This window comes from Thermobia domestica, chromosome 11, assembly GCF_964235325.1.
Source record: "Thermobia domestica chromosome 11, izTheDome1.hap1.1, whole genome shotgun sequence".
Taxonomy (NCBI): domain Eukaryota; kingdom Metazoa; phylum Arthropoda; class Insecta; order Zygentoma; family Lepismatidae; genus Thermobia; species Thermobia domestica.
In genome coordinates, this window is record NC_137464.1 from 17,890,074 (window position 1) to 17,917,370 (window position 27,297).

General features: G+C 36.1%; 1 protein-coding gene across 1 annotated transcript in view; it reads right to left on the reverse strand.

Moving 5' to 3' along the window:
* Positions 1 to 26,815, reverse strand: part of ERR (estrogen-related receptor) — a 217,040-nt gene extending 190,225 nt beyond the window's left edge. The window contains exon 1 of the mRNA XM_081730137.1: positions 26,662 to 26,815. The gene's annotated coding sequence lies outside the window, so the exon portion shown is untranslated. The remainder of the gene's footprint in view (positions 1 to 26,661) is intronic.
* Positions 26,816 to 27,297: the final 482 nt, after the last annotated feature.

Genomic DNA, 27,297 nt, shown 5'->3' on the forward strand with positions numbered 1-27,297 from the left:
TAGATCAGTTTCGGGCCTGGGAAGTCTTTTATCATTTCACTTTGACGGTAGAACTTAGGGGAGGGGAAAAGGACAGATATATTTAAAAAAAAAAATGAAAATGAGAGTGATTGTCTTTGTGACCTAATAACTCTTGAACCACCCGACCAATCTCGATCAAATTTTCTACATAGATGAGATTCGGACCTGGGATGGTTTTTATCATATTATTTTGACAGTGCAACTTGGGAGAGGGGAGATATTTTAAAATGATCGAAAATGGCCGATATTAGTGTCGAATCCATAGTTTTCGGGGTCACTGAGAACAGCGCCACTTACGATGCTGTTTAAATCCAAACTCAGACAACTTGAGGAAGAGGATATATGTAAAAATGATCAAAGATGACCAACACTAGTATCGAATCAAGTCTTCGGGGTCGCTGAGATGAACAGTGATCTTTCCGATGTCGTTTAAATCCATATCACTAAAAACAAAAACAGCATACTTCACGGATACCAAACATATGAGGTAAGGAGTTGTGCAAGTAAAATTTTATTTTAACAGCGAAGCGGCTAATCGATGCTGGTAAATAATAAATATTCGATTTTTTTTTTTTTTTTTTTTTTTACATCTCATGAGTGAATTTTAAAACGAACAGCGATAGCTGGGTTGCGCAGGCCTCAAGCGGTGCGTGGGGCCCCTAGTTCGATCCCAGCTCTCGCCAAATGGTCTTTCTGGTGGATAAACACCGTGTGCGTGAGTCTTCTCATAGTTTTCAGTTTCTTAGTACTAGGATTAGGAATGTTTCTATAACAATGTTACCTCGTCACGTGTGAAGGACGACGTCCCTCGGCGATCACACTACCCAGGGAATTGAATAGGAAGAAAGGAATGGGGAAGGAAGGAAGCGACGTGAGACTATTATTAACAGTAAGTACCTTCCCGGCATTACCCTAGTGTGAATGAGGAAAACCTTACTCAGGACAGGTGGCCTGAAAAAGCTTTTACAATTTTTCGACCAATTGTTGCCACCGGAAATCGAACCCGGACCGCTCACATCAAAGGTGAAAGCGTTAGTGATTGCTCGTCCAGAGTTTGGTCTGAACTGTGGCTGCTTATGCACTATTACTTCAGCGTACTTACCCCCTAAAACAGAACAGATCTCACTACTGTAGTTTATATTTGAAAATGTTAAATATTTACCGACGATACAAAAATGATTTTTATAACGTCTCCTTTCCTTATAAAGTATTTAATTAGCTTTTAACAGCTTTTTTTTTTTGTTTTTTGAACTTGGAGGAGGAAGACATGATGAGCGTAGAACGTTGCCGTCAAGGATGTTATAAAATAGAGGATCTGCCCATAAGTATCTTCATCCTATTACTCCAAAAAAACAACCGAGCATCGGAACGTCTGATTGGCTACTTCCGTTTCCGCCATGATTGTTGGCTCAAAACATTACTATGTTATTGGGCAGAGTAGGGGTGGCGAAACTGTGACCTATGGCTTCAAGATTTTGTTGTAAGGGCCTATTTTATAACATCCTTGGTTGCCGTTGCATTTGTACGTGACTAAAATTGTCTGCTAAAAGATAGCATTGCCAACTGCCGACCAATTTTACCGTAGTGTCAACTTACATCCGTAAGCTTATTAGTATTGTCACTTCCACTGATTTCAAGTACGAAAAAAGGTAGCTAAAAATGAATAGAAGTACGGCCAGAAAGAAATGAATGAAATCTTTCTGATTTTTGGAAAAAAAAAATTTTAAAAAATCTTTCCATCTTTTTTTCTATCTTAACCCCAAAAAAATTTAATCAAAAAAGGAAAGAGAGCAGAAAAGTGGTTGCAGCTTAACGTGAGATCCGAACTTGTGCCCCCATAGGGAATCGAACCCAGGACCCTTTGATTACAACGCAACGTGCGTAACCACTCATTCACGGGGAGGGGGGCACTGTGAATAAAAAGGCAGTAATAATTTCAAGGGATGGTCTGCGGGATGATTTTTCAAGTATGAAATTACCATCTCAAGTAGTTCAGTTTTATTAGGTATATTATTATTATTTAACCAAGCTACAGCCATATCTCTCCAAAACTATTGACTTATTTGTATTAAAAATAAACGCTAAGTGTAAAACTGCTTAGGCCAAACACTGATTCACGAAATTTTTCTCGATATAACTGAGTTCGATTATTTAATTAGATATATTCCTCGTCGGGAACAAGGGCGCCCATCAGGGGGGGCAAGGTGGAGCAAGAGGAAATTGTACTTGGAAATATCGAAAACCCAATAGAATTTTTACATTAGTTACAGCAAAATTTGAAACTATATTTGAAGCGTTGCTTATACTTGCCTCCCCTCCTTGGAAACCACAACATGTGCGCCCTTGGTCGGGAAGGAAATTTCAGCGAGAATTGCTACAGGACACATTTCACATTTCTTTTATCTTTCGTGCATTGAAATTTCTTTGGGAGTTCATAACTGACTGTGATTTCTGTTGTGTTTCATAATAGAATTGGTTTCTAAAACTACACCAGGAAATAGGGCGACAGTTTGGTGCGGTGGGTGGGGCCAATAGCTTACCTACTGTATCGTCTATTGTCGCGCTTGATGACTCAGGTTAAACCCCAGACAAAATTCTCTGTTTTGTCTTTGCTGTTGTGCAGAGTGTGGTCTAGGCATTTTGTTCATGGTGTTCATTTGCGTACTGTGCTGTTCTGGGAACAAAATCGCGTGTGTCTGTGTGTTCATAGGTGCGTGCGTGTGCGTTAATATATTAAAATGGAAGAAGTTATAGCCAGCACTTCTTTTAAAGCGTAAGAGTGGTCAAGTGTTGAAGAGCAAAGAAAGGGCAATTGTCATGAACATGTTTAATTACTTAAAGCAGAAAAACCCGGGTAAAAGTATAAGTTGGGTCGCGAGTGAAACAGCTGAAGCCACGAAAATTTCTAGGACAATTGTTTTTAAAATTTGAAGCGAGTTATCACGTGGACCTTTAGTAATACCGAACAAGAAGCGATTAAGAAAGAAAATTGCAAAGAACAGTCGATTTGTAAAATATAATGAATTTGTTAGGAGTGTGATAAGACAAAAGGTCCATGAGTTCTTCTTTACAAATTTGCCATCAACACTCAATTCCGTTCTCAAACAGGTAAATTCAGATCCTGATTTGCCGAAATCTAAAAGATCCACGTTCAACGTACTTCTAAAAGAACTTGAATTTATTTACGAGAAAAGACAAAGTAAAGCCATGCTTATATAGAGAGAGGATATTGTGTCGTTGCGTCACAAATATCTGCGGTAAATAAGAAAATTCCGAAATTAAAATAGAAACTAGTATACATGGACGAATCGTGGGTTAATATTGGGATAGCCGTGGATAAAGAGTGGAAAGACAAAACAATTAAAACAGCAAGACAAGCTTTTCTGTATAGACTTTCTTGCGGACTTAAACATCCAACAGGTCGTGGACCGCGATATACCTTGGTTCATGCTGACAACGAACAGGATGGCATAATAGCTGGGGCAAAATTGGTTTTCTTAAGAAAAATACGGCTAACGCTCATGATGAAATGGATGGAGATTTGTTTGAGGAATACTTCCGAAATCAGTTACTCACAAATCTTCCTCCAGGGTCAGTTATCGTAATGGACAATGCATCTTATCATAGTCGCCGCAAGGAGCCACTGCCAACCAAATCTTGGAAGAAAAACAACATGCGGCAGTGGTTAACCTTGCATAATATTGAGTATGATGAGGATATGTTAAAGAAAGATCTGATGGATCTAATAAGCATTCATCGTCCTAAATATGAAAAATACAAGACTGACGAATGGACTTAAGAACTAGGACATAGTGTTCTCCGATTACCCTCTTATCACTGTGAGCTAACCCTATTGAACTCGTGTGGTCAAGTAAAACAATACGTTGGGGCAAATAATACAACATTCAAAGTTAAGACGTTGACAATATAATTCATGAGGCGTTTGAGCATGTAACAACAGAAAATTGGCAGAAGTACGTGAGGCAATGTGATGAACATCGAAAGTGATATCTGGAAAGCAAATGAGCTGCAAGATGACGTTGAGCCGTTAATTATTCATTTGGGTAAAGACTCCTCTGAAGAAGAATCGTCTGAAATTTTCGATGATGATGATGATATGGAAGGAATTGATCGCTTGGAGTGCGATTGAATCAATTTATTAATCGTCGTGGTGGTGGACTTTTTTATTATTATTATTATTATTATTATTATTATTACGTGAGTTGGCAACATCAATCGGCAGTATAATAGAAGTGTAATCTGTTCTGCATTTGTTTTTAATGCTCAACTTGGCATCGCTGTTTCCATAAGACCAACAGTCCACTCTTAAAGTCTGGATAAGCTATACGCGGGGTAAGTTCTCCCTTTCTCATTTGCTTCATTCCACCATTTCATTCTTATCACCACCAGACTCGGAGCATAATTGTGAAATGAAAAATGAAATGAAATTTTGGAATTTCACGTCCCACGAATATGCCGGATAGGCTAAAGGAGACGATGGTTATGAGAAATGAATCACATGGTGGAATGAAGAAAGTGGGGGAAACGGGAGAACCCCGAGGAAACCCACGCACACGGTATTTGTCCACCAGAAAGTTCACTTGGCGGGAGCAGGGTTTGAACCCGGGACCCCATGCACCAGAGGTGAATGCTCTATCACTGAGCCACCGCGGCCTCCGAGCATAATTGTGGAACTTTACAAAAAAAGAAAATAAAAAAAAAAAACAAGCAAGAAAACAGTGCGATTTAGGTCTGTATTTATAGTCTAACTTCAGTTATATGTACACTTATTATTATGGTGCTTAGCCCAAACATGACCAGCAATTTGAGTATTAGAGAATTTGCATATAAAATATGTATTATTTCGCTGTAACCAAGCAGGTGCTTCGATTTTAAGACCGTGATAAAATTAGTGCAAGATTATTTTTTTATTTTTTGCAAGATTGTTCATTTAATTCCCGGAGTGGTAGGTACTAGACAAAATCTTGGCTACGACTTACCATCTATTAATGCTTGAACATTTCAACGTAGTTTCCTGCTGCATCTATACACCGATTTCAACGTTGTCACCATCACGGAAACGGTCCTCCAACCTGTTGCGGCATGCACCGGAGTTCCTCTGCCGTGTTAGCTTGGGTTTCCTGGATGGTGTCAAATCATTTCCCTTTTAAAATACATTTCAGCGTAAAGAACAGGAAACAGTCAAAGGGAACTAAAGTTGGCGAGTAGAGGGGGTAGTGTACGACGGGGATATTATTTTTGCCCAAGAAGTCGGACACCATCCCTGAAGTGTTCACCGTCCAAATGCCCATTTATCCGGCCGTTCACGACCAACGGAATCACAGAACAGCCGTGCAGACCTCTTTATTGACAGTTTAGCCACATGGAACAAATTGGTGACGCATGATTTTGAACATGTCAAAATTAAAAACAGTAGCACTTTTGCTCCAGATTGGATTTGTCTGGGTTCTTAGGGTCATAAGAGATCCAGCTGACTTCCAATGGGATGACATTACCTTGGTTTCGGGGTTGTATCCATGAATCATCCTCTGTTATAATACTGGCCAGGTATGTCGGAAAGTTGATAGCTGTCTCCACAGTTTCCTGCTGATGGTGACATGAGTTTCTTTCTGCTCTTTTATGAAAACCTTGGCATGAACTGCCGCATCCCTAATGTTTGTGTAAGGTTTGCTGACGTAAGTCGATGAAGTCCCAGCAATTTCACAGACTTTCAGTCTACGGTAGGATCTCACAAGAGCACTGACCTTCTCATTCAGACTGAGAAACGGGATATTCCTCCATATACATTATTCTAGTTTGAAAATTGGAAACCATTGAAAGGTCGTGCGCGACTCATTGATTTATTACCGGATACTACTTGCAACATATCATAATCTCTGATAGCCGCCATCTAAGTTTAAAACTAAATATAATATGTAGACTCCTGTTCCTTTCAATCACCAATTTGGCAACCGGTGAATGTGCGGCACCGTAGTAAATACTCTTGTTTACGTGCAGTAGATTCCTGAATAAATATTTGTAATGGAACAACCGTAACATATTTATCTATATTGTCAAATAGCTCTCCAGCTCTATCTGTGAGACTTACTAAATTAATAAACAAAAAAGTGTAAATATTTATAGTAATGTAATACACAAACAGCTTGCTTCAGACAATCTTCAAAACTATTAGATTGATTAGGATAATTCTTTAATCACTCCAAAGCATGTCTTTTGCCCTCACTGTTGTATTATAAGCTTCCTATCATCATGCATTTTGAAAGTAGGAAGCTGGTCAAAAGCGAGAAATAAGTAATTTATATTCGTTAGTTTTTATGCATTATTTACTATTTAATTATTCCATACAATACTTGCCAAACGACAAGACATTACACAAATAGTTAAACTTACCACTTAAGAGCCTGCCTTACTAAAAATAATACAAAAGTTACCATTTTTCTTTTGCTTGTTTATTCATCAGTGAAAGGAGAGAATGAAATGCAACTTACCACAATCATAGATAATGTTATTCTACAACAGAAAATATGAACCTGAAGAATGTTCAGTGTTGCCATCCATAGAAATTACAGTGTTGCCAGAAAAACAATTTCCCTAAAATCTAAGTTAATGCAGCGAGTAGAGGAACGAACTCAACTGCATTTGATTACGTATCATGTTGTTTTGGTTTCTTGTGAACTACTTTTTAATTAACATTATTATTTAGTTTTAATCACTGTATGTTAAAACTATTTTGTTTATTACAAACTAAATACAACTGTTATTTAAAAAGTAGTTCACATCTCGCTATAATTTTCAAAAAAACAAAACCGAGATCCAATTAGTTGCTAAAAGTTATGGAGTACGTGCAAAAGTCCTACCCGTTTGTGATAGGTCGCTGGTGAAAGAGATGGCGCATCAAGAGCTGGAATCAGTGGTTATGTTATCGGGAGAACATTACCGCAGGAGGAGATAGTGAGTGTGCACTAAAGACTCGTAACTGGAGAATGTTGTACCGATCAAGCGGAGATCAATAAGAAACAAATGAGACACTGTTTACCAGGGTTGGCTGGTTTAAACCAAGGTTTAAACCAGCTTTTTTTTTTTTTTTTTTTCCCAAAAAAACCAACTGGTTTAAACCAAAAACGAAAATGTTCAATAAATGTTAATGTTTGTAAAATCTTAATGAACACACATTTGTGGGTTGTCACGTTTCACTCCCGTATATTATTCGTATTATATTCAGACCTAAATTCCCCATTCATTACTCAAAAAGATTATACTACAAAAGCTACTTTTTTTATGTAAGTTTATAAATGTTTGTTTTGTGATTTTTTTTGTAGTTATTACTGTTATGTAATTGCAATCAAAGAAACATTCTAAATATTGTTTTGTTTCAATGTTTACTATTGATAAAATACATCGAAATGCCGTACTTTGTGTGTGGGGGGGGGGAGGGTCATACAGACCCCACAAGAGGCATTTAGTGAAATGAGAAGTATCTTCGATATCTATTTATGTATAAATGAGTCTGAGCCAAAGTGGACTCAAATAATTCGTATCTTTGTGATATGCAAATTAAGTCGTTGTATTCCTTTAATTTGGACCAATAAAAGTCGTTGTTAACTAACTTGAATTAAATTAGTTCTTCTGTTCTCCGTAATACTTTGAAATTGTCCATATGTAATTCAGTATAATGGTTTCACTTGTGCGACTATTTATCTTTTTGTCCTTCTGAAATGACTCTTGAGAGCTATAATAAGAAGCATGTAAAGATCAGTACAACGTATTTTTATCAGGATTTCTTCGTGAGTGAGTCGGCAGACGTATCGCATTTGTGGCCAATTAGTCCTGGTTCCGAGTTCAAATGGAGGACAATTTCTCTCGGATGTAACTCGAGAAGCAGTTTTTATTCCGCTTTAAGCTTATGTGACCCCTTCCAGCATAACCCGGCTGTTGCATAATAACATCAAGGCGAAACAAACTTATTTCTGTCCATATATGATATGAATATATAGAGCAAATTATTTAAACCAAATAAACCTGGTTTAAACCAAAAAAACTTGGTTTAAACCAAAAAAAACTTTTTTTTTTTCAATAAAAACCATGGTTTTTGCCAACCCTGCTGTTTACTATTTGAGTTCGAGGACAGCAGTGCGCTTTGGCCTGTAACAACATTAGGGAAGTGTATGATGAGCATGTATTTGGCGAAAGCACATGTCGTCGCTAGTTTCGAAAATTCAGGGACGGCGACAAAAGCTTTCAAAATCAACCACGTTCTTGGTACCCATTAGTGTTTCCCGAAGAGGATCTGGATCAAGCCATAACAATCAGTCTGAATCCAACTGTAGAGGAATTGGCAGAAACCTTGCAGGTATACATGACAACTGTAGAAAGAAGGCTTGTGGCGCTGGGTTTCATCACTAAGTTCGATCCATGTCAGATAAGTGCAACTCGACCAGAGGGGTGAATCACTGTATGTGTTTCCTTGCATTCCCGGTACAAAAATGATTCCTTCTTGACACGGATGTCACGAGAGATGAGAAGCGAGTTATGTACTGGAACGTGAAGCGTCGCAGGACTGTGTGTTGCATCGACATCCAAACAAGAACTTCATCCATGTTGTTGAGTGTGTGGTAGGATGTTCAAGGCATAACTCATTGTGAGGTTCTTGAATTTAATCAGATCATTAATGCGAACTTCTGTCAACAGCTAGACAGACTGCAGGAATCACTGCGGTCGAAGCGTCCAGCCCTTAGATATAAAACCTCAGTTGAAATTAACAAAGAAAATGATTTGGCCTATGCCTATTGTTGAAGAATCTATAAGGATATTTATTTAATTTCTATGAAGGTTTGGGTGAGGTACCCAAGGTAAAAGGTTTAAGGAAATGAATATTAATTGTATAAATATGGAGGTTTTGGGCCTTTATAACAACTTCTTTTCTTCTGGAACCTAGAAAAAGCTTTTACTAACGCGAATTTCTGTTCGTGACGCAATTTGCTTTTTTTTTCTTTCTTCGAACTTGTGTAATTTTGTGTTTGTTCTTCATTCATTTTTTATATTTTCTTTTCCTTTCTTCATTATTTATTGCTGATATGTTTTCTGTAGAGTATGGGTCCTTGTACATTATATGAAGTCGATAACAGTTTATCTCGATAATTTATTGATAAGTTACATTCAAATATAATATGTTTTCTCTTTATACCAACACACCGGGCTGTCCTGAGGTGTGCTTTAAAGAGTGTTGCTGGAAATAACTCTGTACAGTTTTAACCTAATTAATTATGCGATTTAAAATTTTATATATATATACTGTGTATTTTTCGAAATTTGAAGTTTACCCCACAACTTGAGATTTGTAATTTATGACATGTCCCAATAAAATTCTTCTGTGCCAAATCTGTTTTCTTTATTCCAGTTTTATGTTAGTTTTTCTATTGTGTTTTTGTATTTACATAGAAATTGGTGCAATGTTTGAAGGTTTAATACTTCTATAGCTGCCTGGCGGGATTCTAGATCAAAACTTCATTGTATTTTTACGTTATTCTGGATTTGCACGTATATAAGTGTTATTGTATAATTATTTTCTGTAACTTCACAAACAGGCTTTTGATATTTATTATGTTCCACGCTGAATTTTTATTCCAGTTGTGTGTTTAGATTTTGTCTCACGCTTAAAGGTATCGGAACCTATACATGCTTCCTTCACGTGGTTATAATATATGTGAAAATGTTATCTAGCGAGGGATGAATATTGATGTTTGCACAAGGTTGGATAGGAATCGTTGGAAGAGATTCAAGTGTTTGGAGAAAAGAAAAGCGTACGAAACAAATATAGTTGTATACTTCTAGCTACATGCAATAGTAAAAGTGCGGTATTCGCAATTGCAAGATTTTACAAGTAGTACATCTGAGTTGTGAAAACAGAAGTGATGTTTCTCTGAGTTTTATAACATTCTGATTTCTTAAGTTTTTACAGGAAGCCGTACTCCACTTCAAAAGTTTTTGAAGAATAATACCCTAATAATAAACAAAAGAAAATGCCTCATACTCTCCGCAATGATGTGAAAATTAAGGAATATTTTCGAGAATCATGGTCCTCATTATGAACTTACTTTTAGTCTGAAAAAAGCTTTAAAAACTAAAAAAAAGTACGTGGAAAAGATGAAGGAACAAAAAAGGTAATTCGAAGCAATTAGATAACTTCGCGTCACAGAATCTTACAGCAAATGAACCATCATTGATTACTGTACAGTTAGTCACTGTTCATTGTTGTTATTGTTCTTTCTTTACAAATAGTGACGGTATGTAGTAAAAAGATCACTTCATGTCAGATTACTTTGCCGTAGTGTTCCATGAGGTGAAGTTGTATAGTTGCTTCGAGTTTACCTTATTTTATCCCTTCACCTTTTCCATTTTTTTTTTCTTTCTTCCCGTTTTTTAAATTTCTTCAAACTTGAAAATACGCTGATGATGAGGCCCGTGACGCTCGAAAACGTTCCTTAGTCTTCAGAATCAATGCGGTGTGTATGACGAATTTTCTTTTGTTTATTATGGTGATTATTATCACTGCTCGCAATCTCTACTGTTATAACAATAACCTTGTTTATTAAGATTTCTTATCTCATCCTTCATCATCAATTCTGTACATACAAGATGACATTTCCTTTTATGATATAGGTAATTTTCCAATAAAGGACTCTTAACCTACCGACAATGGCAGGTGAATTTGCGGAAACTGTCTAGGAAAATTACAGCATGACACGAAAGTGGTAAATTTAACTAGTCCACATTTTGCAGAAAGATATCTATGACACGGTGGCTTTACACTAATATGGTAAAGCTAAATTTGTGAAACTGAAGAACTCTCCAAACGTGAAACTGAAGAACTCTCCAAACTACTGAACTAATTTGAACAACTACTCATAACTGGGAAGTAATTTGCCTATAATGACTCTTTTTGCGACCGAAGACCTGACCAAGTATAAAATGTGTGACCTCACGATTTCCATGAAACGCGGTGATTTTACAGCATCAATTGCAGTGACTACGTTTACGTATACAATAAAGCTACTGCGATATAGATGTGTCTTAACTTGTAATAAATAAATTAAACTTTAACTGTACGGAATTCTGTAAGTTCCTTTTAGAAATATTACAGGTTTCGAACAGTTGAACATAAAGAGACAAAATTCGGTACTTGGAAGCTTTATGTTTCAGATAATACGAATAATATTCACTTACACGGACGCACGTGAAAAATATATGAATAACGCGCGTGAAAAATGTGTACTATAAAAATGTGGCCAAGTATTTTCCACGATAATGCGCAGGTCATTTGCTAGTTTTGTATTTTTTTTATTACTATTTTGTATAATATTTCATAAAAGAAGCAAATGTGATTTTTAAATAAGAACTAATTATATTTTATTACCTCAAACGTAGTAATTTATCTTAAACTTGAATATATATATATATATATATATATATATATATATATATATATATATATATATATATATATATATATATATATATATATATACAGCAAAAACACTGATTTGTAGAGAACGTGTCGTTAGCGATGAATTTATAATCCAACCAAACTGTGTAAATCATAGGTACTGCATTGAAATTAGGAAGTAATCAGAATACACTTCCGTTTTAACCTCTTACTTTTCCAACTTTCTTTTTCTTCTGAAAACAACTGACACGGGAAATTCCCCAATTTATTTCTACTGACATGTATATGGACACATAAGTATTTACTAAGTGCCAAAATTGTTAAAAATCAACAAAAATTTGTTACCTACATTTATTTAAATGACCTGCCCTAAGACATTCTAATGACACGCTCATTCTATTTACACTAGCCAACAAAATTTTACTTTTTTTCTGTAACTGGCATGAAAACAGCTAATCTTTATGTTTATGGTTATGCTGAAAACGAAAATGTTAATGAAAATGCAAGATTAGCTCTCGTTTTGAAGTTATGACAACTTTACTGTACAGCCTATATAAGCTTCTACATGTACTTATTTTGTTGTTTTTCCTCGGAGAAAGGTCAGTGAAGGCGCAACCTCTTTGCCTGGCGTTTGTAGTTTACTGCTAGTGATTCCCTGATTAATGTCCATCAGTAATCGAATAACATTGATGCACATCACTTTCCCTGGTGTCTCATTTTCATGTCCGAAATTTGCTGGTGGAAGAGTTCCCCGTGCTCGTCGCTTACAACACCACAGTTGTCAAGAAAGAAGTAAAAGTGGGAATCTAAGAAATGTAACTTTAAGGACATGTTACACCATAATCTATCGTAGCAATGCAGAAGATTACACTAACAAGATCCTTTTAGTTTTCTGCCCTCTTATTTTCTAAAAAGTTCGTTGACATTTGAACAAAGAAAGGTGGGACAGGAACAGGCAGTCCGTCTCCGTGAGGCACTAGTCAGATGGCCAACGGTATGTCAAGGAAGACTTTTTCTTCTTGGAAATACCATGAGTTAATGGAGTTGTCATACAAAAGTAACAATAATGCACATGGTTTGATAGTTTTCGCCAGATCATGGGTATAGCAAAGTCCATGGAAGATCCTTTACATTTCCACCACAAACGAAGACTCGAGTCACAAGATAAGCAACATACATGAGGAGGCCAGAGCTTGTACTGGTCCCCGATTCCACATCCAAAGTACAGTCTGTACGCCTTTTTTAACATATATATTGGCCTCCTTCGTGATTTTAATGTAGCCTGTCCGCAAATGTAGCAAAAGTTGTCAGCACTGTTTAAGCATTTGCAAGGCATATTGAATCACAAGAATTACAATGACCACATGTACTAACTACACTTCAATAACACGTGCTTCCAGCACAAGAACAGAATATAGCTTGTAACAAAATGAAACTATGCTTAAACGAAACATGCTCCGTTCCTCCCTGCCTATTCCCCTTCCACTCCCTCTTGTTGCTATAAGCCCAGGCTAAAAATAGCGACAAAATACACATAGCTATAGTTGCCTGCAGGAAACTTAATCATTATGTCTACCATCAACGGGATATCGAAGTCTATATGGGAAGGGATTTACAACGAATGTTAATAATATATAACTTATAATTAAATGCACCCCCTCTTTAACGTGCAAACGAGAGCTAATTCGAGTTTTTCATTGCCGTTTTCGTTATCAGCGTGGTCGATATAGTTAAAAAACATTTATTTCATTCCAGTTGCATTTTCACTGTTGGCCAGTGTTATCACTCTACTTACAGATCTATGCAATTTCTAAATAATAACTGCACTTCCGAGCTTTCGACTCTCTCGGAACCTTAGTCGCGGAAGATAAAAACAGGAAAAAAAAATAAAATCATCAAGAAGAGAAAAAAAAAAAAAAAAAGAAACAAAGATGGAGCAATGCTAGAAACACTTCGGCAAAACCAAAGGTTCACGTCAAGCAATGCAAACGCGGACTGCAATATTGATAAGTTACTTTGCGCATTCTTTTGTTCGTTGATGGAAGCTTCTCTACTAATGTTGGTATTTTTAGTGCTATGCCAATGCTGTACAAATTTTGATATTATTCATCCCTATTCAAAACTTAATTATCTTGTGTCCGTTTTTTTTTTTTTTTTCTTAATGAATAAACAAGTATTCAAAAAAGAGCGTATTTAACTTCATTCTCAACTCCTAATATTTTTTTAAATGTTCTGTCCTGTGTTGAATTCGTTTAAATGCAAAAGTGTCTCCAGCACTGTTCTACTCTGTTAAGTTCATCTCATTTATGTTCCTGATTCTTTTATTTTTCTTTCTGTTTTTACTCCCAGGAGAGAGCAGAAAGCTCGGAAGTGTAAGTATTATTTACGAACTGCATAAATGTGTAAGTTGAGCACAAACGTGCCCTCATTTTCTAAACATAAAATATAATATTTAAAAACATCCTTGTATTAATATAATACATCCTTGTATTAATTTTAAACAGAAACAGTTTCATGGCTTCTTGGGACCCTTCCTCAAGTGTGTAGTAAAACCTATTTTAAATTATAACAATCTTTAGCGATATAGTCAACTTAGCTTACTTAAGCCGCGACTTATAATAATTATTATTCCTCGCAAAAAGACGAAAACAGAACAACTCAGTAAAGATTTCAGAAAGAATATTTCATCAATTTTTGTCATACACAACATAGAGGTGTGGAATGTAATGGTATTTTTTTTCATTTTATTCGAATTATGGAATCCTCCAGAGGAAAAACCCATTCATCATATCTGAAGTTTAGCACTATAGAAGCGAAACACTACACACTAAAGAAGGGCCCGAGAAGTCTTGAAACTGTCTGTACTAAAACTACTGTGTGTTTCAGATGTAAAGCATCACGGGCAGTAGCCAACGCTGCCCGATATTTCGCGCGGAGTTGCCGGATTGCGAACTCCTCTTTCCCTTCTCGCTCTTCCTCCAGCTGAGATTATAACACATAAATTTGCAACATTATTCACAATGTAACAATATTATTCCAGCAAAATCTACAATTTTGACTGTGCATCCTAGAAGTATATATAGCAACTAAATTACTTAACTGTTAACTTACTCCAGTGGAGCTGCTAAAGACACGTCTTCTCCACTGCTTTCACTATCGTCTATGTTACTTAATATTTCGTCATTGTCTGAATCTGAGTCTTGTAAATTTACTATTATGGGTTCCAAAATTTTGTCACGACCTATTTCTTTCATGAAGTCATCTTCTTGTAATTTGTCCGTATGTTCTACACAAGATTGCCAGTAGTTTTGCATTATGCTATCAATTTCTTCGTTTATCAGTTTTTCAATGTCTGTCAACTTGAATGTCTTATTTCCTGTTGCAACTCCTCTCTTTACTTGAGCTCATATAAGCTCGATCGGGCTGTATTAACTGTGATACGATGCTAACCGTACTATCTCGTGTCCATTTTCGTTTAGTTCGTACATTTTAGATTGGTTTTTGAACGGTATTACGCGCTGCAATAGCTCAACCTTAGTTTCTGTTGGCGAAAATTCGACACCTTTTTGTTGTAACCATTCAACAATAGCATCTTTTCTAGTTAAAGAATTTGGAATTTTATTTGTGACGACCGAATTATATGGGGCATTATCCATTATTATAATGCTACCCTCCTCTAAATAATTTATAAATCTGTTCAAAAACCAATCCTAAAATGTAGCACTTGTCATTACTTCGTGATAGTCGGAAGTTGATTTAGACCGAAATATCCACTTACTTTCAGGTATAAATCCAGTTTTTGCAGATCCCACATGACAATTAGTCTGCTTCCTTTTCCCGGAGGCACCTTTAATCCACCGTTTTTTGTGGAATCTTGCCAAACCGACTTATGTGAACGACTTTGATTTACCCAAGTCTCATCCAAGTAAAATATTGGTCTTGTGTCGCCAGAAGTCCGAATTTCATGCATTTTCCGAAGAAATTTTAGTCTTGCCGCCACAATATAACTCCTCACCACTAAACTTACGTCCATTGGTTGTTTTCTTATACCTGAAACCTAAAGCCCGGAGTATTCTGTAAGTGGATGATTTGGAACCTGTAAAGGAAATTTTACTTTTCAAAGCATTTGTGATTTTTTGCAAAGTTGGAAATTCGCCTTGGTCATAAAAGTCAAAAACAGTCCTGCGTACTACGCCCTTGTCAAAGTCATTAAGGTTTGTGAGCCTTTTGGGAGGTCCTTTGTGTTTTCTAGAAGACAGAAAAATTGGAATATTATTGGCAGGCAGCTTTCTTGCCTCCACGCAGATTCGTGACCCTGTGGCTCGATTTATCCCGCAAGCTCGTGATATTAGGCTTTCCCCCTTTTTGAAGTTAAGTTTCTCTCTTTCTTCTTGTGACGAGTACTTCTTAAAAAAATTGTAAACACAAAAAATAATTCTCCGAGCTTGACTTCGAAGCACTTCCTTTTTAGAAAACCCCGCATTTGAACTCGGTTTGCTTAAAGACATTGTCAATTCTAGTTTTCGGAGAACAAACGAACTACCACGAAAGAAAGCAACCCAGATACTGATGAATTCTGTTTATACTAGAAGAGAAGTTGCGTTCCTACACAACTAGCCCCTTTGTTCCTTATCAGTTTTCATAACAATTAACACTCTTGGCCTTGGTCTAGGTCTCACAAAAACAATCCGTCTAATTCCTCAGCCAGTCCATATGATCGAGTTTGTTTTGGGTTACGATAAGTTACGACACCATTCAGACACCTGGTGCTTTTGAATCCCTGCTGGAGGGGAAAAGAGGGTATAAGTGGTCGCACATATGTAACGCAGTGAAACGTGGAGGGAAAAAATTAAACAAAGCATACTGCTTTGTTTTCTGTCGAATAAGGAAGAATCTACCTGGAAGTGAACTTGAAACCAATACTACGAACTTCCCATACTTTGTTCTTACGATGCTAAACATATATATGCCTAACATTCATATATGAAGAGATTCTCATATATATAAATCAGAGAGGCTTGATATTATTTAATTCGCTCGCTTACTATTCTCAGGAGTAGCCACGGGGGAAAACGGGGCCCTGTCTTTCCAAACTATTTCCAACTCCGAAATGAGGTTCGTCTGGTATATGCTTAATAAACTTACTTAATAGTTAATGTAAATGAGGGACGTTTATTATAAAACATGAAAATTGAAAAAAAGAAATCATCAGTACGGTTTCTGTACCTAATTAAAACAGCTAAAATTAATCATGTGTTTTACATTTTCATTTCCCATGGGTGCACACCGTGTGAATTTTATATTATTACATAATAATATCTGAGTTGATATTTTTTTCGAGTTTTTTTCTTTACTATTTTAACCCACATAAACACAAAGTCACATAAACAGATTGCCATAAACAGTATTTGTTTTCTTATGAACAGCTTATTGATTCATCTCTTACAATCCGGTTTTTAACTTCAGTACTGTCAAGATCCGTCTTTTGATAAGGTAGCATTGTGAAAATATAATATGTGTATAGTATGTATGCATGGTGAGTTAAAATGCTTTCATGTTATGAAAGAAGTAATTTGTTCTGCTTTTAATATGTGAAAACCTTGCCTCCCCCTGAAAGTAATGTTCCCCTAGAACAACCTGCTGGCTACACTCCTGATTATCCTCTAACAAAAGTTGTGAGTTCTATTTGCAAATCGAAACAAAATCCACTGGAAATTAGACTCAAAATCCACTGGGACTCAACGCTCGTTTTACTAATTGTTTTATATGGAAACATTTCAAAGCGTGTATCATGACAACCAGTTGACATAGAAAGATGTAGTTTTCACGTATGTGTTCGTAATTCTTTTCTCTACTTTCTAAAGTGAGCAGTTAATGTGCTAATACAATATTTGTAAGTAGTGCTTCTGATATTGTCAAGATTCGCAGTAGCGCGAGAAGTCAGCGTGCAGAACTGCTTGTCGCGAACTGTCAACACCGCTCAAAGCCAATTGGACGCCGTGTGAAGCCAACTCAAGGCCATGTCGTTTCTCATTTGAAACACACAATAGTACAGGGTCGTTAAGGTGTCTTGGTCTTTTTAAATATTGAAATGCGTCTTTTAGCATCAATCAGCAATAAAACACAACTTTTTAAGAGAAGAAATATTTTGTAACATGTGAAAGACTTCTGAGAATTGTATACCTATCATAAACACCAACCAGTTCGTACATAATGGAACTTTATTTTGACGAAGTCTTGTGAGAAGTCTATATCAATAAGTGTCTCTCATAAAAGATTATGCTATATAATGGTACGAGACGTCTGGATTAGTCACTTTCTTTCGAATTCGCGTCTTTTTATTATTATTATTATTATTATTTTTTAAACTACAGTCGGGTTCCGAAAAGTCCTCAATTCTCTTACAATTATGGAAAGTGTTTCTCTTTAGATTATTGTTGTTGCCTTTGATTTTGCTTAAAAGGATAAATTCGTTTATCCAAGTTAAAGAAAAAGACTACAGCAGGGTAAAGTCGAGGTATTACTATAAACAGAAATTTGATTTTTACTGATCCTTCCAAGATGTAAATAAGATCTCCTATGTCGTGCGTCAATAAAACGCGTCTTCAGACTTGTTGACATATAAATTCAAGTAATTGTCTTACGCACAGTATTTCATCAGATAGTTGTACTTATAGAAGGTCCTTGCCCAGTAATTATAGTAGACCTTCTCGCTGCTCTAGTGGCTAGAACTTGCGCTCCCAGCGTATGTGATTCCGGATTCGATTCACGGTCCCGCTTACCTACTGGCTTCCGCATACACCTTTGGTCCACATGATACCGGTGGAGGAACACAAACAATTTAATTTCACAATCATTTACTTTCTTCTTTAGGGATCAATCCATTTGAAATCACCAATTTCAGATTAAAAGGTTGCTCATGATTTTTTTTTTTTTTTTGAGTTGAAAAAACACTTTTTTTTTTTTTAATGCTCAGCTTTCTTTTGAGTGGTCATTTTGTATGGCAGCATATTTTGCAGTTTACAAAAGTGTCCTGTACACCTTGTAGCACCATTCCTTTTGAATATATTGATTTTAAACAAAGACCACTTTAAAGAGAATTAGATGCACTATTTTTATGACCAACCTATAATAAATTTTTGTGTGCACTGCACTGCAAATACCTTTAAAAACTTGTTAAAAGTTACAAGAAAAAGTAATTTGTCGTTTTAGAAATTAAAAATTTCAAGGAAAAAATAACTCTCACCGTTAATGATTTTTCTAGGTATAGTTTCGTGGTATACTACTTTCCTAAAGCAGTTTGATACCTGGTTCTCATTTTTCTTTTTTTAAATTTTTTAGAGGCTCTTCAAGCATTCTGCTTTTTCGAAAATCGGCTATATTCAATACCTATAGCAGAACATGCCGCGATCTGCGATGTGATCACAGAAAATCTGCCAGAGGAGAAAAAAATAGCCAACAAAAATGTATAAAACCGTGCCTACCATGTGTAGATGTCTTAAATGGACGGACTACTCGCATAAATATAGTTTGAACTGTTTTTTACGTCGCATAAAGAGTATTTTTAACAATCACAATTGTTTCTTCTGCAGAAATTCTTTGACTTACAAAAGCTTACTGCAGAAAGACAAAGAAAGTTCTGCCATCGGATATTCAACCTATTCAACAACAACACTATTCTAGTACATCTGTTATATTTATACGGAACACAGTTTAAGCAAAAACACAAACAACTGCTATTTCTTCCCCTTTTTTCTTTTTAAAATGTCATTGCTGGAAAAAGTTAAATGATTTCTGTACATAGTGTTACGCAGATATTGAAGCTTCAACCTTTAATGGTTGTGAACTCTAATGATAACAGTTTTCTTAAGGCCTCACTAGTAGATATAATATTTTACTATCAAGAAACTGAGTTCTGTTTGTCGACATGATTCAATGTTGGCATTTCTAAAGCTGTTGTTACTGCTGTTATGTGCATTGTGTATCTGCGATATAAAGCGAAAGAAACAACAAATCATAATATTCAAAAGAGTGATGTGTCTGAAACATCTTTTTAGAGTAAAACGTAGATTTCTAATTTGCTTTTCCATCGATGGAGACTTCACTATGATAGCGGATCTGCCGTTCCCAGAGAGAAGTTCTGCGTTGTGTTTCCTGCGTCAGTCACATTTATCTAATAAATCTACAGCATCGCGCGTAACGACCGCAAGCCTTAGCATTTAAACAGAGTGTTTCAAAACAACACCGACAACGTTTGAGAGGTGATTTCTGAAACTAAGATAAGACAAAGAGTATAGACAACTTGGGTGCACAAATGCTTCCTTTCGGAGTTATAGGCTGGCCAAAACATGAAAAAATTAAGTTTAAAGGCCCATAGCTCCAAAACTATGGGACCTACCGTAGTCGGGCCAAGACTTCACTTTAGGAACTAGTATGTGCCCTATCCAAATATCCGTTTCAGAATCCTGCAACATTTTTTATAGAAGTAGTTTGTGAGTACTTCAAATTATATGTCCGTAGCCAAACTCCTATAAAATTGAATTTGCATAAACTATTATGAAAACTTCACAAAAAAAAAAAAAAAAAAAAAGTATATATATATATCCCTGAAATACTTTCAATAAATCTTATTCTTCCCATATAGAGATTGGACATTCTGCTTGTTATTTATGATTTGCAATAGATGTAAACATTATTCTGGAACAAATAGATTGTTCACCTTATATCGAAGTGTTTTCATCATTTACCACACTCAATATGACAAATATTATCCGCAGTATTTTATAACTTTCAGATTTTAAATTAAATTTATCATCAAATCTAGAAGGCTCAGGTGGGCAGATCATGTAACCAGAATGGAAGAAAGTAGGAATGCTTTCAAAGTTTTAACTGAAAGTCAAATCCGAAAACAACCATTAGGAAGACCTAGATGAGAGGACAATATTAAGATATATCTCGCAGAAATACGAATACAAAGTAGAAACTGGATTCAGTTGGCTAAGGCTAGAAGTTAATAGAGAGCTTTTGTGAACGCGACATTAAACCTCCGAGTTTCATACGCTAAAGAGTTAGTTAGTTAGGCTATATTGCAAAAATGGATATATTCATCGAATTTTTAAGCCTCCAAGTTGCTAAAAGCTCCCATTACATGCGTTAATTTACATTAGGGGTTATTAAAAGAACTAGTTAATACTATGACTTTGAAAGTACTAATAACCAAAATGCATCGTAATAGATAGATAGATAGAGAGAGAGAAATATATTAACCGTAGAAGTTAATATCAAACATAAAACCACAAAATCTTCCAGTGTAAACGATGATGTCCTTTAGGCTAAGAGAGACAGATGATTAAGGTAAGAGAATGGTAATGGACAAAATGGTGGTATGAGAATGTAAGATGAAATGAGGGTACTCTGAGAAAACCCACGGACACGATGTTGTCCACCATAAATTTACTTGGCCGGGGATCGAACCAAGGACCTCACGCATCAAAGGTAAGGTCTCAACCACTGAGCCACTGTGAACCCCCCCACCCTATGAAACTGCAGAGAAAATATACAAGTGAATATCATGACCAAATACAGCGTTTAAAAAATATTCTCTTGATATTAGGTGAATCATACATTGACAGCTAATCAAGCAGACATGTCATTCAACATCTAGTCCACTTCTGCATCATATTATAATAGCATTTTCTTCAGGGTGTCCATGTTGATAAGCCCGTCAAGATGCGTTTCAGGCCAGAAAAATGATCGTTCAACATCTATCAGTATATTTGAAACTAGCCACAACCTTGGAATTGATATCAACACATAAACTGTGCTTTGTATGCATTTGTTTGACTAACAATGATTTATCCGGACAGGAGCGTTAAATTTCATATCTCACAGGTGACATGCATTCCACAATAATGCCACGTAATGTGACGAATTTCAGATAGAAAGGTCAACATTACTTACGAAGAAAATCGCAAATATTGCCAATGTGTACAATAAATGGCAGTTATCCACACAATTTCTTGTAAAAAGTTCGAAGTATGTCATTTATGGCATTTTGCTACAACAGCCCGTATTTACTTGAAAGTAAGATTTGCTAAAATGAATAAAAAGCACATATTTTCCGCAGTCGGGAAAATAATTAGGCCTAAGGGGCCGTAAACATATTACGTGACGAAATCTTTGACCAATTTTTACCCCCTCCCCCCCCCTTGTCACACTTCATAACGCAGGGCGGAATCTCCCCTGTTGTTACGTAACACTTTTCGATTTTTGTTTTTTCAACAATTTTGCTTATTTTGCGAGTTATTACCAAAAAGAAAGAAAAAAAAACTACATTTAATGGCAAAACTTATTTTTACAAAATGCTTTATTAAGTCCATAAAGTTGTTTAATTAACGTTTTAATTCTTCAAAATTGCATACTGTCGTTTTTCTAAGGAGATCGTACCATCCTATTAGGTCATCGATGATTGGCAAAGAGAAAATATTGCAGGTAAATGCAGGTGAAACAGGATCTAAATAACTGACATCGATCTCATTTTCTGGGATCCAGGATGCTTCGTGTATTTGAATTTCGCCAGTGTCGACGATGCACAGTAATTCTCTTCCACATTCGAAGTGACTGCACACGTGAAGGAACATCTGAGAAGCTTTCGAGCATCTTCTTTGGATTTTGGACTTCAGTTTACCCCTTTCTAAATTATTCTTGTCCAAAATCAGTGTCAGAATTTAAATAAACCCGATTCCAAAAGAAATATTCAAATCTAACAGTAAAAAAAAAAAAAAAAAAAAAAAAAAAAAAAAAAAAAGTATGAGATGAATATCTGACGAATTAGGTTTCTAATATCTTATTTTGCTCCAAATCGTGGATCGTTCCGTTGCAGAAAGTATTATTTCACGAAAAAGAGTTTCTTTTGATTCACATACAAAACCCGTTAGAAGAATAGAGTGGGATACTGATTCAAATCTGAGTTTTAAATAATATTCTCAGAAACAGCGATACCAGTGGGAACGCGAGGTCATTTTCAAGTGGTGGCTACTATCACTAACAACTAACTCCACAAAAGCGTGTGCCGTAAATGCAATGCTTCAATAGCCACAAAACGGAGTTTTATTGTAATTTAATTCAGGAAGTAAATGAAATGAAATCTTTCAGTTTAACGTCCCACGGCTATGCCGGCTAGGCTAAAGGAGACGGTGGTGATAAGTAATGAATGAAATGGTGGAATGAAGAAAGTGGGAGGAAACGGGAGAACCCCGAGAAAACCCACGCACACGGTGTTTGTTCACCACAAAGTTCACTTGGCGGAGGCTGGGATCGAACCCGGGACCCCAAGTACCAGGGTGAACGCTCTACCACTGAGCCACCGCGGCCCCTTAATTCAGGAAGTGTTCGTCACCAATCATGCTGGTGTCTAGTAGCATCTTCGAATCCCTTCTGTATGATTCAATGTATATAGGATATATGTTCGCAATTTTCGAAGTCACACTTCGTAACACAAGGCCGAACTACCCCCCGCCCCCCTCTGCCGCGTTACGTAGTATGTGGACGACCCCTAATAGTTATTAAAGTAATGCTAAATGAAAATGAAACGAAATGTTTCAGTTTTACATTCCACGAATACGCTATTGCAGGCTAAAAGAGACGATGATGTGAATGAATGAGGTAATGGAATGTAGAAAGTGGGGAGAAAGGGAAGAACTTGGAAAAAATATCACGCACATGGCCACCACAAAGCCCGTTTTCACGAGATGGGATTGAATCAGGGACTCGATGTACCTGAGGTGAATGCTTTACTACTAAGACACTGTATCCTCAACAATGACAAATGGAAGGCTAAAAGAAATAATCTGCACTGAAGGTACTGCACACAAGCTATTGCTTAGGATAAGCATTTGTTGCAAGAACACAGATGCGGAATAAGTTTTGCCGGCTTCCAGTTAGTTTTACATGTAGTTTGATGTTTTAGTCTATGGTAGCTAGAAAACGGAGATGGTTTATATCTAGCTTAACCAAGTGGAATGTGTATGTTATGGGGAGTGGAAAGGAGAATATTGTGAAAATCCAGATTCTTCGCATAACTGCAGAGATTATTTACAATCTTATTCAAATAAAAAGTAGCCACGCATTTCTCTTTAAAGGGCTTGTTCTCAGAGCCGTATATAGAGTTATTATAGTATTTTTGTCTGAAATGATGACAGTACATAAAAAAAGAAAAAAACTAGAGGTGGGTGCTGAATTTTTGAAGAAGACTTGACTTCTAAAGTTAACGCTACTAACACCAGGGAGGGGTGCATTCAATTTTGCCCGCGAGTTCTTTTTTATTTAGTTTATATGGATTAATATGTATTCAGGATTGTTTTCTTTTTTCTGTTCGTTATTGTTCCTTTTGATGAAAGGTTCATTTTCGCTTTTTTTTCAACTGGAATATACTGCATCTCCTGTTTTTTTTTTTTTTTTTTTTTTTTTTTTTTAACATGTGCGGGCAGTTTTGACCCCGCGTTGGTAATAGGTGCTACCCATTTTTGTTTTCCCAAAATTCCTTTAATTTGTTTTTTTATTATATATGTATATATATCTAAAACGTATTACCTTTTAAAAATGTTACTTTTCTCCTGTATATAAACACTTAGGCTTCTATAGAACTTCCCGAGTGTTAATTATAATACTGGTTTTCTGCATAGTATTATAAGAAATTCGGTATAATATATAAACAGTTTTACGCATTGTATTGAGCCCGTTTTTTACAAATAAAAGGCACAATTCCTTGAAAAGTTTCCTTTTTGAATTTTAGTTTAACACGTTAACTCAAATTGAACAAATATACTATGAAAGCTACTTAAAACCAGCGCGGGCAAATCTGACCCCCTTCCCCTCTGGTCGTTCATGTAGAAGATGCGAGCAATGACTTTCTAGAGTTAAGTAATTCTGGTGTGTCGTACACAACGAATATATGCCTAGTAATGGCAAAATGTTATTACCTTATAACTGTCTGACCGATTTTCGTGTAAATTACAAATTATTTGTTCATCTTGTTAACATGTGCACACTCAGAATGAATTCCACACCTGGCAGCAATAAGTGTACAATAAATACAGGATATCAAATTTGCTACTCACATTTAGTTTCGCAACGAGTGTGCAACAAAGAACTGCTAAAAATATTTAAAAAAAAAAAAAAAAAAAAAAAAACTTTTTAAAAAATTTTTTTGGTTTCACCCCGACCCCTTACAACACTATTGAGAACCAACGGGAAATGTTGGAACACAAACCCTTGTATATGGATGGAGATTCCAAAACGCAAAGAGGGATGCCATTTACAGTCACGTAATTTAACAGACTCTGGTGCACTTGCAGTATGTGCAGTTAATCGATTAAAACAGTTCGGCAAGGTTCTAGAACACATCCCCCTTCTCATTTAATTGTACTAAAGACAGAAAACACCGAGCCCTGCGGGAATCTGACCCACCGTTCTTGCTAACGCTCGCTCGGCAATACTATGTGAATTAAATATTAAACTTTGGTACAGAAAGGAACCAACCTAGCTACTAATCGATATGGGGCGGAGGGACATGTGTTCTAGAACATTCCCAAGCAGTTCAGATGCCAATTCCCCTTACACCATAGTAATGTCGGATTAAGAAAAGGAGAGTAGGTTCAGAAATAACAAACCTAAGTCTTAATATTTAGGACTTACTCTGCGGCACAAACACTGTGGTTTGTGTCTATGTTTACACCTTCAGGTATACTACTGAAAAGCCCGGATTAGTTTCCACAGATATGAGCCAGAAGTACTATTTTTTTTAATGAAAATTTTATGGGAGAAAGGAGTAGTGGGACCTTACATCGTTTTGTTATTATAACGCTGCACAATTCACGAATAGTTTAAACGCCTACCAGACGTGGTGAAAAATTATAAAATTAAGACATGTCCGGCAAAAGCCGGACGAATGGCAGCCCTACATGGCATCAGACTATATTACTGTTAAATGATTTGTAAAAGCATAACTTCATCGGACGTATGATGAATTAATGTGCAAATTGAGAATGGAGATGTGAGCCATTCATGAATTCATGATCTATACAGCTACTTCTTTGACGAGAAAATGCACATCTAATATATTATAAATTATTTCTTTTTGGGGAAGTTGCTATCCTGCATACCCTGTTCAGATTCACTTTAGGAGGGCTTAACAGTTCTGTGTGTAAATGCAGTGTCAGAACATACACTGTAAAATCTAGTACAAAAACACCGATCAATTTGTATGACACTATAAAGCACGAATAGCATCTAACCTAGTCAGCGCAGGGGCGTAGAAAGTGGGCACGCGCTGGGGGTTGACGTTGAGATCAGGCGCGTAAGCAACGACGAGTATGCGCATGAAAGAGGATGTTGCAAAAGAGTAATTTTGAATTTAGATACCCCATGGTGAACAACAACAAACTGATGTAGCTAATATCCGAAATTGATCCACTACTCCGTTTCTCGTGTAATTTTTCTTTTAGTTTTGACTCACATCTGCGGAAGCTACACCCAAAATTCTAAAATAATTTCAATTGAATACTTTCATTCTGAGGGTCATTTATTTGCTTTTGTAAATTTCCCGTTTTTGCAGCCTGGATATCCTCAATTTGCACAAAAAATACTGCATAGCATAAATGCAGTTTTGATCAGAGATATTTTAAGATGTCAACTATAGAAATTTGCCAACAACTTTATCCTTTTTTATGTACCATGCATAAATCATTCTTCCAAAGACGTCTGTTAATTGTATTAATTAACCTTCTGTTCTGTTTCGGCTGAAAATTAAATTCTCGATCGTTGGCCAACTTCTAAGATTTCTTCATAAACAAGCGTAATTATTGTTTTTAAGCTATTACGATTACATTTTCTTGTACTATATTTATACACATGTTTAATTAACGAAGATAAGCTTCTAATTTTGTTTCTTCATAATACGGAGGTATTACGCAAAAAATATAATACTCTACATTATGTATTTTTTATGTCATTTACGTAATACCCTACTACAATAACTACGATCCCGCCGGTGGGCGTACACTCATGATCTAGACCTTGGATTGAATTGTGGGGGCCATCAGTAGGCCGATGTATCATGCACGGTTCCACACAACAATCACAACAAATAACAAAACAAGGCAACATGCAAAACTTACGCAGAAATTATCATTCACAAATGCATAACACACTGCTATTTGCACTCAATGGATGATAAAATATCTTCTTTTTCAAAGTCTTCTTTACAATTTTGTTTACACCTACGAGATGGCAGCAGTTACAAGCTTTCCTTCAATAACGAAATAAAAAAGCTAAGGCAAGCGCTAACAGACGGCATTTTCTTAATAGTTAATCACGAGGTGTGTTTATATAGATGCGATATAATGCTACAATGCAAAATTAAAAATTGCTTTATTCGTGAGCATACAACTATAGAACTTTCGCTTCGGAAATTCTAGTTTACACGGGCTAAACTTTTCCCTGTTGCAATGGAAGGAAGCGAACAGCTTTCTTTCATTGTTTTATTTCTTACTTATTTTTTTATATATATTAAAACGAAGTCAGTGCTATTATCACAAGATAGTAGACTTAAATTTGCATCCGAAACATATTTAAGTACTATTGAAATTCAATCCCAAGAACGTTTGTCCTAAGAATATCATTTTAATATATTACTATATCACATTTGTTTATAAAAACTGAATATTATCTTCTTTTGTAAAGCAGATTTAAATGTATTTCTTTCTCTCTCTCTCTCTCTCTCTTTTTTTAAATACACGGCTAAGGATAGTCAA